This window comes from Phyllobates terribilis, unplaced genomic scaffold (genome assembly GCF_046119375.1).
Source record: "Phyllobates terribilis strain yellow unplaced genomic scaffold, ASM4611937v1 Scaffold_9__5_contigs__length_417890890, whole genome shotgun sequence".
NCBI classification, from domain to species: Eukaryota; Metazoa; Chordata; class Amphibia; order Anura; family Dendrobatidae; genus Phyllobates; species Phyllobates terribilis.
The window spans coordinates 201388400-201399505 of NW_027362769.1; the positions used below are offsets into that span (position 1 = coordinate 201388400).

Sequence of the window (11106 nt, forward strand, 5' to 3'; positions counted from 1 at the left end):
CCACTTGATGACTTCCTTCTGCCATCCAGGCCACCAAAAACTGTGACTTATAAGTCTCTTAGTCTCAGAAATTCCTGGATGACCTGCCAACCGAGACTCATGACCAGGGGTGGATTAAGAGTAGCAAGGGCCCTGGGCAGTTTAGAAGTCGCGGGCCCCCCCCCACACACACACACCTGATTTATCACGTGACATGTCACATGATCCCCTGTGATAGATCATGTGATAGTTCACGGGAAATTAATTTGGCACAATATTAATTGTGCTGCCCATCTGAGAGCAGCACAATATAGATGCCCTGTTTCCAGCTGCTTGTTGTCATTTTGAGAAAATCACCGTTTTATCTGCTGCAGATCTAGCAGCTCTCTGATTGCTGCGCTCTGTATAGCCCCACCCACACCACTGATTGGCAAATATGGATTGATGGATACAAGGCGCATTCTTAAATAACCATATTTAAATGTGAGGGGAGTCATTTCGTATGTAGATGGACAAAGAATGCTGAGCGTTTGAAACATGTTGCTATGTTGCATAAGTTTTTCACTTGAACCTTGTGGATTAATGGACTTTTAAAGATGAAATAATAAAGATGGATTTTATGGAGCTGGAGTTCCTTTTCTTTTTCCTGTGATTTACACACGTGAGGCCACACGATCTCCGGGCTTCAGCACGCCGAGAGCCGCTGTGGGTGAGCTGGGGTTTTTTTTTCTATAGCATTCTTAAATAGGCTGTGCCAAGATCCCAACTTTTTGCCTATTCTGTACGGGTGTGACAACCGGGACCTCCAATGATCAGAAGAACAGATGTCTCACATCCCCTTTCTTAATGGAGTGGTGCCATTGTCTACGGGACTGATGGAGATAGCTGAGCTGTGAATTCGGCCATCTTCGGCAGCCCATTAGCCTTTGAGTGGAGCAGCAGTGCACACGCTCATCTGCCAATCCATGGGCGTAATATGGCTCGTGCACCTGATTTCCTGTGATTGGGAGTCCCAGAGATGGGTCCCCCAGCAATTAGCAAGCAATCTGTTCTGTGGATAAGTGATAAGTTGTAATCTGAGAGCAAACTCTTTCAATGTTAAAATATTGGATAGCTCTTATGGGCGTCTATAAAAAAACAAACAAAAATAAAAAAAACAGTGTTATATCTACAGTAGGGGTCTCAAACACGCGGCCCGAGGGCCGCATGCAGCCCCTGAGGCTGCTTAATGCGGCCCCCAGGCACCGGAGCCCCCGTAATGATTGCGGCCTGGTCCTGAGGACCGCTTAAGTCAGTGATTCTTTTCAGTTGAATGTTCTACAAGTTAGGGACCAGCATGGGCACTTACTACAAGATGAGCACCAGGATGGGCATATTACTACAAGATGAGGACCAAGATGGGCACATTACTACAAGATGAGGACTAGGATGGGGGACATTACTACAAAACGAGGATCAGGATGGGCACATTGCTACAAGATGAGCACCAGGATGGGCACATTACTACAAGATGGGGACCAGGATGGGCACATTACTACAAGATGAGGACCAGGATGGGCACATTACTACAAGATGAGGACCAGGATGGGCACATTACTACAAGATGAGCACCAGGATGGGCACATTGCTACAAGATGAGCACCAGGATGGGCACATTGCTACAAGATGGGGACCAAGATGGGGGACATTACTACAAAATGAGGATCAGGATGGGCACATTGCTACAAGATGAGGACTAGGATGGGCACATTGCTACAAGATGAGGACTAGGATGGGCACATTACTACAAGATGAGGACCAGGATGGGCACATTACTACAAGATGAGGACCAGGATGGGCACATTACTACAAGATGAGGACCAGGATGGGCACATTACTACAAGATGAGGACCAGGATGGGCACATTGCTACAAGAGGAGGACCAGGATGGGCACATTACTACAAGAGGAGGACCAGGATGCGCACATTACTACAAGACTAGGACCAGGATGGGCCATTACTACAAGTTAGGGACAAGGATGGGCACATTACTACAAGATGAGGACCAAGACTGGGAACATTACTACAAAACTAGGACCAGGATGGGCCATTCCTACAAGTTAGGGACGAGGATGGGTACATTACTACAAGATGAGGACCAAGACTGGGGACATTACTATAAGAAATTGGTTAGAATTACTATATGGTGCTAATTGTGAGAAAAAAAATCACTGTATGTGGCCAATTAGGGTTCACAAAAAGTAAATACAAATTGTAAAAACTGTAAACTTGTAAAAACTATAAAACTGTACCATAGCCCATAAAATGAATGCCATTTAAAAGAATAAAATAAAAAAAAACAACAATGGTCAAAAAATAATCAAAAGGTGTATAGAAAAAACAATATGGTATCATTAAAAATGTCATATCATCCTGCAAAGAATGCGGCCCTTCAAATTCACATTTTTTCTATGTGTGGCCCATATAGTTAGCCGAGTTTGAGACCCCTGATCTACAGGGTGGGCTACTTATATGGATACACCTAAATTAAATGGGAACGGTTGGTGATATCAACCTGAAACAACGGATACTGGAAGCCTGTGCTAGCATTTCTTCTGCGATGTTGCTATCAGTGTGTCAAGAGTGGGAGAAGAGGGCTGCATGGACAATCCAACATAATGGGCAGCACTTTGAACACATTTTATAAGTGGTCATAAACTTGTAGAAAACTCATGAAAGAATAAAGTTACCTTAAAACCAAGCACACCATTGTTTTTCTTATGAAATTCTCAATAAGTTTGATGTGTCACATGACCCTCTTCCCATTGAAAAAAATAAAGTTGGATCCAAAATGGCCGACTTCAAAATGGCCGCCATGGTCACCACCCATCTGGAAAAGTTTTCCCCCTCCCATATACTAATGTGCCACAAACAGGAAGATGATATCACCAACCATTCCCATTTAATTTAGGTGTATCCATATAATTGACCCACCCTGTAAATTAATTATTATTATTATTATTATTATTATTATTAGAGCAGCTGCTGCATTTTGTATAACTCATTCAGTATCTGAACATCCGCAACAAGACCACAGAGAAACAAATCAAGAAGAAACGTCACACTCACCGGAGTGTGGATCAGGTTCAGGAGATACTTCTTTCCCTCGTAAGTGTAAAGCAGAGACGCAGTCTGGGCCTTCACCGTAATCCCGGCTCCCTCTCCACCTGCAGCTTGGCCAGAACTTGCTTATTGGAGGCGGCTTTTGGAATACACCCTGAGGGAAGGAGTGAGACACCAGAGTCCACACTGTTAGCTCGTGGTGGCAGTGTCCCCCTCCATAATAGTCTGTCAATGGTAGCTTGTTTCTGTGTTTTATATATGTATTTTAGGTGTGTAAACCCTCTTCATGTGTACAGCAGCCTGGAATGAACGCTGCTTAAAAAATAAACAATAGAGTAAGGCCTCATTCAGACCACCGTGATTTCTCTTGTAGGTAAAAAAAAAAAAATGACCGATTTTCATCAGCTTTGTTTTGCATCCGAGAAGTTCTAAACTTTGATTTGGATCAAAATCCGACAGGTCAACGTGTTTCGGTGAAAAATACGCGGCCCGCAGAAATATGTGAACAGCCCTAGACTATAATAGATATGAGCTCTGTGAAAAACAAGGATAGAGCTCGTACGAGATCCAACATTTCATTCTATAAATCTACATAAATAATTAAGTAATGTGCCAAATTGCTTTTTTTTTGTTTATGTTCTGCGTGTACGGAGGGAAAGTTCCCAGTGCTAGTGTCTATGGTGCTCCATTAGGCTAGGGCTACCTTGTGACTATGTGTGGCGCTACTGATTGAGCAATAGCTCCAGTTCATAGCAACACACTAATTTTAAAAGGAAATCTGTTAAACCTCAGATGTGGGCATGCAGGCCTTTGAAATGTAAATCTAAACCAATGGACACTTTTATATCTTCTATCTGTTGCTGCACTTCTAAGTAATTAGCATTTTGGTTCACATGCAAATAAGGAGTTAAGTCTCTGTCTCCGGAGATTATCTCCCACATCAAGCATCTAGTCTCTTTAGGCTACGTTCCCATTGCTTTTGGTGAGTTTTCAATGTTGCAGATTTTCTACAGCATTCCTGCACCTATTAAGTAAAATAGGTTACTTGTTGTCTTTTTTTGCTTTAAATCTGTAACATCAAAAACTCACGAAAGCTCATGGTGGGAACTTAGCCTCGGGTGTCAATGATAGCTCACAGTTTTTTGGAACGTCAGGCACCAGGCAAGGAAAATTAGACAGTGAGCTATCAATCAACATAAAGAGGCTGGTGCTGGGCAGGGAAGCAACCTTGGAAGGCTGAGGCTCGGTAAGTGCTCCGTTACACCCAGAGCACTCAAATGCAGCAACAGATAAAAGATATAGAGGTGTCTATGGATTTAGCTCCTGCATGGTCATGAATGGGAATAGGAGGGAGGGGTATATTAATTAATCATTAGCGCTACAAAAATTTGCACTTCAAGCATCAGTAAAACAGAGGCCAAAAACGATTCCTTAGAGGCATCTGGTAACTATTAGTGATGATTGAGAGTGTTCTATCAACCCCTTCGGCGAGCACGCTCGGGTACTCGCTGAATATTTTGGCATGCTCGACATTTCTTTTAAGGTCGCCGTGCCTGCAAGTGCCACGGCTGTTAGACAGCGTGCTCGCCGAAGAGGTTAATAGAACACGCTCGATCATCACTAGTCAATATACATTAGTATACCATAAAAAACAACAACATATTACATAGTGAATAACACAGACAGTGAAAGTAAAAAAATAGTTTTCCAGCACACGATGTAGAAAAATTAGAAAAAGCCTTTATTTAATCCATCGTTAAAAAATACAATTCCAACAGAGATAAAAGCATGTGTAGGCTTACGCGTTTCGTATCATATTTGACCCTTAGTCATAGCATAAAGTACTGAATAAATGTTGCACTTTTCAAGGAAAACAGTCAAGGGAAGCTGCCAAGGGTAACACCCACCAAAATCAGCTGTGATATTAGCTCACTAATTCAAGGCTAGCAGTGATCTAAACACTAGTATAACCCTATACTACATCCATCCTCTACAAACATATTACAATGTGAACTGTCACTTAGTAATGCACTAATTATTTGATCACTTTTTACCCAAGTTTTTTATATATATGAATTCATTGAATAAACAATTGATGCACTATTTAAATATATATGTAACAATAAGAGCTTCTAAAGATATCATTACCTATTTTCTAAAAATTATTTTTCTAACATTTGATTTCAAGGGCATACTTTTCCCCCCCAAAAAATAAAATAATAATATTTCTATTTTAAAACCATATGAGAATGGCTGGAAATTATTACACAACGTAATTAGCATGTTTTGTTTTGTATACTATTGATTATAGAGTCCCCTAGATTGATCACAAAAAATAAAAAAAATAAAAAATGTATTTAATAAATGCCTCAATTTGTTCCAACTTTTTTAATATAGATACATCAATTCATGTCTTAGATTTAGTCCTGCTGGGTATCTGGTATTTAGTTTTAGAATCCATCGAGCTTCAGTCATCTGGAGTAATTTAACCCTATCTCCACCTCGCCGTGGAGCAGAAACAAATTCCAAAGCACTTACTCGCAGGCTACTTAAATCCCCCTTGTGTTCATACAAAAAATGTTTGGAAGCCCCCGAAAGACTGCGGGTAGTGACATTGTTAATGTCATAAATGTGCTCCGACAGTCTTTTTCTTACACAGCGGCTTGTAGATCCCACATATTGTTTTCCACATATCGTGCAAAAAATGATATAAACCCAGTGGTCAGTAGCACAGTTCATGAAAGTCTTAAGATTAAATACTTGACCCTCATTACTTATGACAGACTTGTTATTATTTATCATGAATTTGCATAAACCACATGACTTCTGCCCGCATCTTAATGAGCCCTTAGTGGACTCATTTAAAAAATGGTTGTAAATTTGTTCCAAAAAAATCCCTGACAATAGGAAATGTAATCTCCCCGAGTGACCTCAGAGAAAATACAGGCAAAATAGGTCGTACATGGTTGTCCACTAAGGGCTCATTAAGATGCAGCAGAAGTCATGTGGTTTATGCAAATTCATGATAAATAATAACAAGTCTGTCATAAGTAATGAGGGTCAAGTATTTAATCTTAAGACTTTCATGAACTGTGCTACTGACCACTGGGTTTATATCATTTTTTGCACGATATGTGGAAAACAATATGTGGGATCTACAAGCCGCAGTGTAAGAAAAAGACTGTCGGAGCACATTTATGACATTAACAATGTCACTACCCGCAGTCTTTCGGGGGCTTCCAAACAGTTTTTGTATGAACACAAGGGGGATTTAAGTAGCCTGCGAGTAAGTGCTTTGGAATTTGTTTTTGCTCCCCGGCGAGGTGGAGATAGGGTTAAATTACTGCAGATGACTGAAGCTCAATGGATTCTAAAACTAAATACCAGATACCCAGCAGGACTAAATCTAAGGCTGCGTGCCCATGTGGCACCCCAGGGGTCTGGTTGCCACAGTAATAGAAATATTAAGTCTGAGAGCAAGTGGGAGGTTTCTCTGGTCAGGAGCCCTAAGCATGCAACACGGCCCGCCCAGACTTGGGAGGGGAGGAATCTGCCCTTATAAACTGGGTCTGGGGCGGGATTAGGTGAGTCAGAGCCTGCAGAACAAGCAGAGCAGTCAGAGCCTGGAGAGTGAAGTCCCAGACAGAGACGCAGTCAGGTCTGGAGGACAGCAGACACAGGGAAAGCAAGAACTAGGAGCTCTGTAGGAGCAGGAGCGAGTGCCAGAGGCTGGAAGCTAGATAGCTCGCCTTGGCTGAAGACACTAAACCCGGACTCGGAGTCCGAGGCTGTGGGGACATCCAGGTCCAGCAGCAGAATCCAACCGGCAGGGGATTCCATGTCCTCTGGCCATAGAAGCCCGGAGGCACGGTCACAAGCAAGGGACCAGCACCGCCATCGTGAAGCGGAGGCTAACAGAAGGCCCCAAGTCACCGGCCATACGGGTGAGCACCACACGGTATACTCAGGGACGTGGGCTACTTTTACCCGCACACAGCAAGGTAGCCAGGAAAGAGTGCAGATAGACGGGGAGGCCTACAACTCCACCTGGCCAGGGGGAGATCCTACTAGCTCTCAGACTGACCAGGCCTCTACTGCTAGCCAGTACTCCCGGGAGGGTCTGCCTTATACCATCAGTAAAGACCCTGAACTGCACCACACGTCTCTGTGTTTCATCGCCGCACCAGCACCATTAGTACTGGGACGCTCACACCATCACTCCCATCATCCACACTAGCTACCCTGAGGCAATACTTCTCCCGTGGGGAGTTATCACATACTTGGCTGCGCGTACAACATCAGCCTCAGCGGTCTGCAGCGCAGCGGCGGTCCCCACTGACCGCAATCCACGGGTGGCGTAGTCGGACATTTGTTATTACACTAAGACTGCCACTGGTTTGACCGCCCTGGGCACGGACCGGGTCACAGCCATGGAAGACTACAACCCTCAGCGATCCGGCTCCGGGTATCCCCTGCACAGCACAGGCCCAGGGGGCGCGTCACCCACATTGCGGATTACAAGCGTTTTTGCTGCGGATTTTCCGCAGCGGAAACGCTTGTAAAATGCATGGTAAGCCGCACCCCATGGTCCCCAATGAGAATCCGCAAGTTCTATGCCCATGCTGCGGATTTTTCCGCAGCGTTTATGCTGCGTTCAAAAATCCACAGCATGTTCATTAATTTTGCGTTTCCGCATGCGGAATTGCCTTGAGCAATACATAAAAAACGCAAGGCAATTCCGCATGTGGAAAACGCGCAATAAACGCGTGCGGAATTCCGCATGCGTTTTTCCGGGAGAGGACATGCGGAAATGAAGCAGAAATTTTCTGCTTCATTTCCGCAACGTGGGCACATAGCCTTAGACATGAATTGATGTATCTATATTAAAAAAGTTGGGACAAATTGAGGCATTTATTAAATAAATGTTTTATTTTTTTTTTATTTTTGTGATCAATCTAGGGGACTCTATAATCAATAGTATACAAAACAAAACATGCTAATTACGTTTTGTAATAATTTCCAGCCATTCTCATATGGTTTTAAAATAGAGATATTATTATTTATTTTTTTGGGGGAAAAGTATGCCCTTGAAATCAAATGTTAGAACAATAATTTTTAGAAAATAGGTAATGATATCTTTAGAAGCTCTTATTGTTACATATATATTTAAATAGTGCATCAATTGTTTATTCAATGAATTCATATATATAAAAAACTTGGGTAAAATGTGATCAAATAATTAGTGCATTACTAAGTGACAGTTCACATTGTAATATGTTTGTAGAGGATGGATGTAGTATAGGGTTATACTAGTGTTTAGATCACTGCTAGCCTTGAATTAGTGAGCTAATATCACCGCTGATTTTGGTGGGTGTTACCCTTGGCAGCTTCCCTTGACTGTTTTCCTTGAAAAGTGCAACATTCATTCAGTACTTTATGCTATGACTAAGGGTCAAATATGATCCGAAACGCGTAAGCCTACACATGCTTTTATCTCTGTTGGAATTGTATTTTTTAACGATGGATTAAATAAAGGCTTTTTCTAATTTTTCTACATCGTGTGCTGGAAAACTATTTTTTACTTTCACTGAGGATTTTTCTCCCAGATGGGGATGGACTAATTCCGAGCACCGAGATCATGGAAAGGAGGACTGGCAGGCTGGGCCAGGTGAGCTGAAGATCTTTTTCTTACTTGCTGAATAACACAGACACTACTCAATACAGCAGGGTTGAGAGGTATTTTGTGGGACAAAATTACAGCATTTTTGAAAGACACCATTCACTTTACTGTGCAAGATATAGAAAACAAGGGCAATGAATTCTAAATAAAGTGAAATGGTGCAGAAGAAAAAAACAAAAACATTTTACTGCTTTCAAAAAATTCTAAACTTTGCAAACAAATTGTTTGGCTTGTGTTTCAATTTTCTAAGACCCGTTTTTAATACTTACCATTTTGGGGAACAACATTTTGATTGCTCCATCAAATGAATAGTCGTTATTTACCGGTAATGGGATTTTTCAGAGACCATGACAGCACCACGAGAGAGGGGATCCACCCACCAAGGAGAGGAAACCTGCAGGCTTAAAAGGGCGCCACCTCTCTCCCGCCTCAGTTTGGATTACAGAGCATTGAGAGGACCGCCAGGTTAATGAACACAGCAAACCATCACAAAATTGCCATACCACACGACACCTATTGAGTGTGAGATTATAATTAATAAAAGGGGAGTGCTCCCACAAACGTGAAGGGAGGGAATGTAAGGGTGGTGTCATGGTCTCCGAAAAATACCATTACCGGTAAGTAACTTACGATTTTATCGGTCGACCATGACAGCACCACGAGAGAATTACAGAGATGAAGTAATCTATTGAAGGACCACAGCCTGGAACACTCTTCTCCTAAAGGTGAGGTCAGCCGATATACCCATATCTAACCTATATAGTGTCTATGGAATGTAGAGGGACAGGACCAGGTAGCAGCCCTACATATGTCTTCTGTCGAGACACCTGTCTTCTCAGCCCAGGAGGTCGCCACAGCCCGGGTGGAATGAGCCTTCAGCCCTTCTGGCACTTCCTCGCCGCTAGATGTATATGCTAGAGAAATGGCCTCCCTATTCCATCTAGCTATGGTGGACTTCGTGACTTAAGACCGTTTCCTAGCCCCTTGGTAGGATATAAACAACGAGTTATCTTTTCTAAAGCTTTTGGTAACTGAAAGGTACCTAACCACACATCTCCTCATTTCTAACGTATGTAACTCCACCTCTTTCTGGTTACTAGGATTTGGACAAAAGGAGGGTAGGAGGACTTCATGAAGGCTGTGGAAACGAGTGGCTACCTTAGGGAGAGAGATTGATTTTTAGACCAGATCCTGTCTATCATCCAGAATTTGAGTAAACGGCGAGGCCATAGACAGGGCCTGGATGTCACTAATGCTCCTGGCCGAGGTTAAAGCTATTAACAAAGTGGTCTTAAGGGAGAGGGATTTAAGGGTTGCTGACTCTATTGGCTCAAAAGGCGAGCTAGTCAAGGCCTTTAGAACCAAATTTAAATCCCAGGGAACCAAGCTGCTTTTAATAGATCTAGATCTAAAAGCTGCCTTAATGAACCGACAAACCCAGTAGTTACCCGCTAGATCACAGCTATATAGGGCACCCAAGGCAGAAACCTGAACTTTAAGGGTGCTGGTGGATAACCCTAGTTCATGACCTTTTTGTCAAAACTCCAAGATGTTTCCTATTGGCGCCCCCCATCAACCCCAGAACCAGAGAAAGACAAAAACTTTCTCCAAGTTCTGGCATAAATTTGGGTTGCAGAAAAAAGAGAGGGGTCGCTCACTGGTCTATTCAGGTGCTCTGAAGAAAAAAGTAATCTCAATTGCAAAAAGAACTTCGGCACTCCATACATGAATATATAAGAAATATTGTATCTAATGTCACTTTGAAAAATGAAGGTTTTTTGCGCATAATTTGGCCAATTTATGTGTGCCCATCAACCACGACAAGATCACCTTCGTATGATGGGAAACTATGCTATGCTACCACTGGATATGCCACTCTTGGGCTGTAAGCCTGTATGGACAATATGTCTCTGCTTGGGCTTTTAACCTACAATGTATGGGCTGGTAGAGCTAGTTAAAACCACCTGTGACATGTATGGAGTGCCGAAGTTCTTTTTGCAATTGAGATTACTTTTTTCTTCAGAGCACCCGAATAGACCAGTGAGCGACCCCTCTCTTTTTTCTATTAATCATTTTTGAGATCCCGCTCCTGGAACATTGCAGCAGGTACGTGTTCACACTATTAGAAGTTTGACAGCCTTTTTTCTTACCATGTGTCCCTCCCATTCAGTCACAGGTGGTTTTAACTAGTTCTACCAGCCCATACATTGTAGGTTAAAAGCCCAAGCAGAGACATATTGTTCATACAGGCTCACAGCCCAAGAGTGGCATATCCAGTGGTAGCGTAGCGTAGTTTCCCATCATACGAAGGTGACCTTGTCGTGGTTGATGGGCACACATAAATT

At 42.7% G+C, this 11106-nt stretch overlaps 1 long non-coding RNA gene across 1 annotated transcript in view; it reads right to left on the reverse strand.

Annotated features, from left to right (window-relative positions):
* Positions 1–3230, reverse strand: part of LOC141160918 (uncharacterized) — a 149414-nt gene extending 146184 nt beyond the window's left edge. The window contains exon 1 of the long non-coding RNA XR_012250571.1: positions 3088–3230. This is a non-coding gene — a long non-coding RNA (uncharacterized lncRNA). The remainder of the gene's footprint in view (positions 1–3087) is intronic.
* Between the last annotated feature and the right edge of the window lie 7876 nt (positions 3231–11106).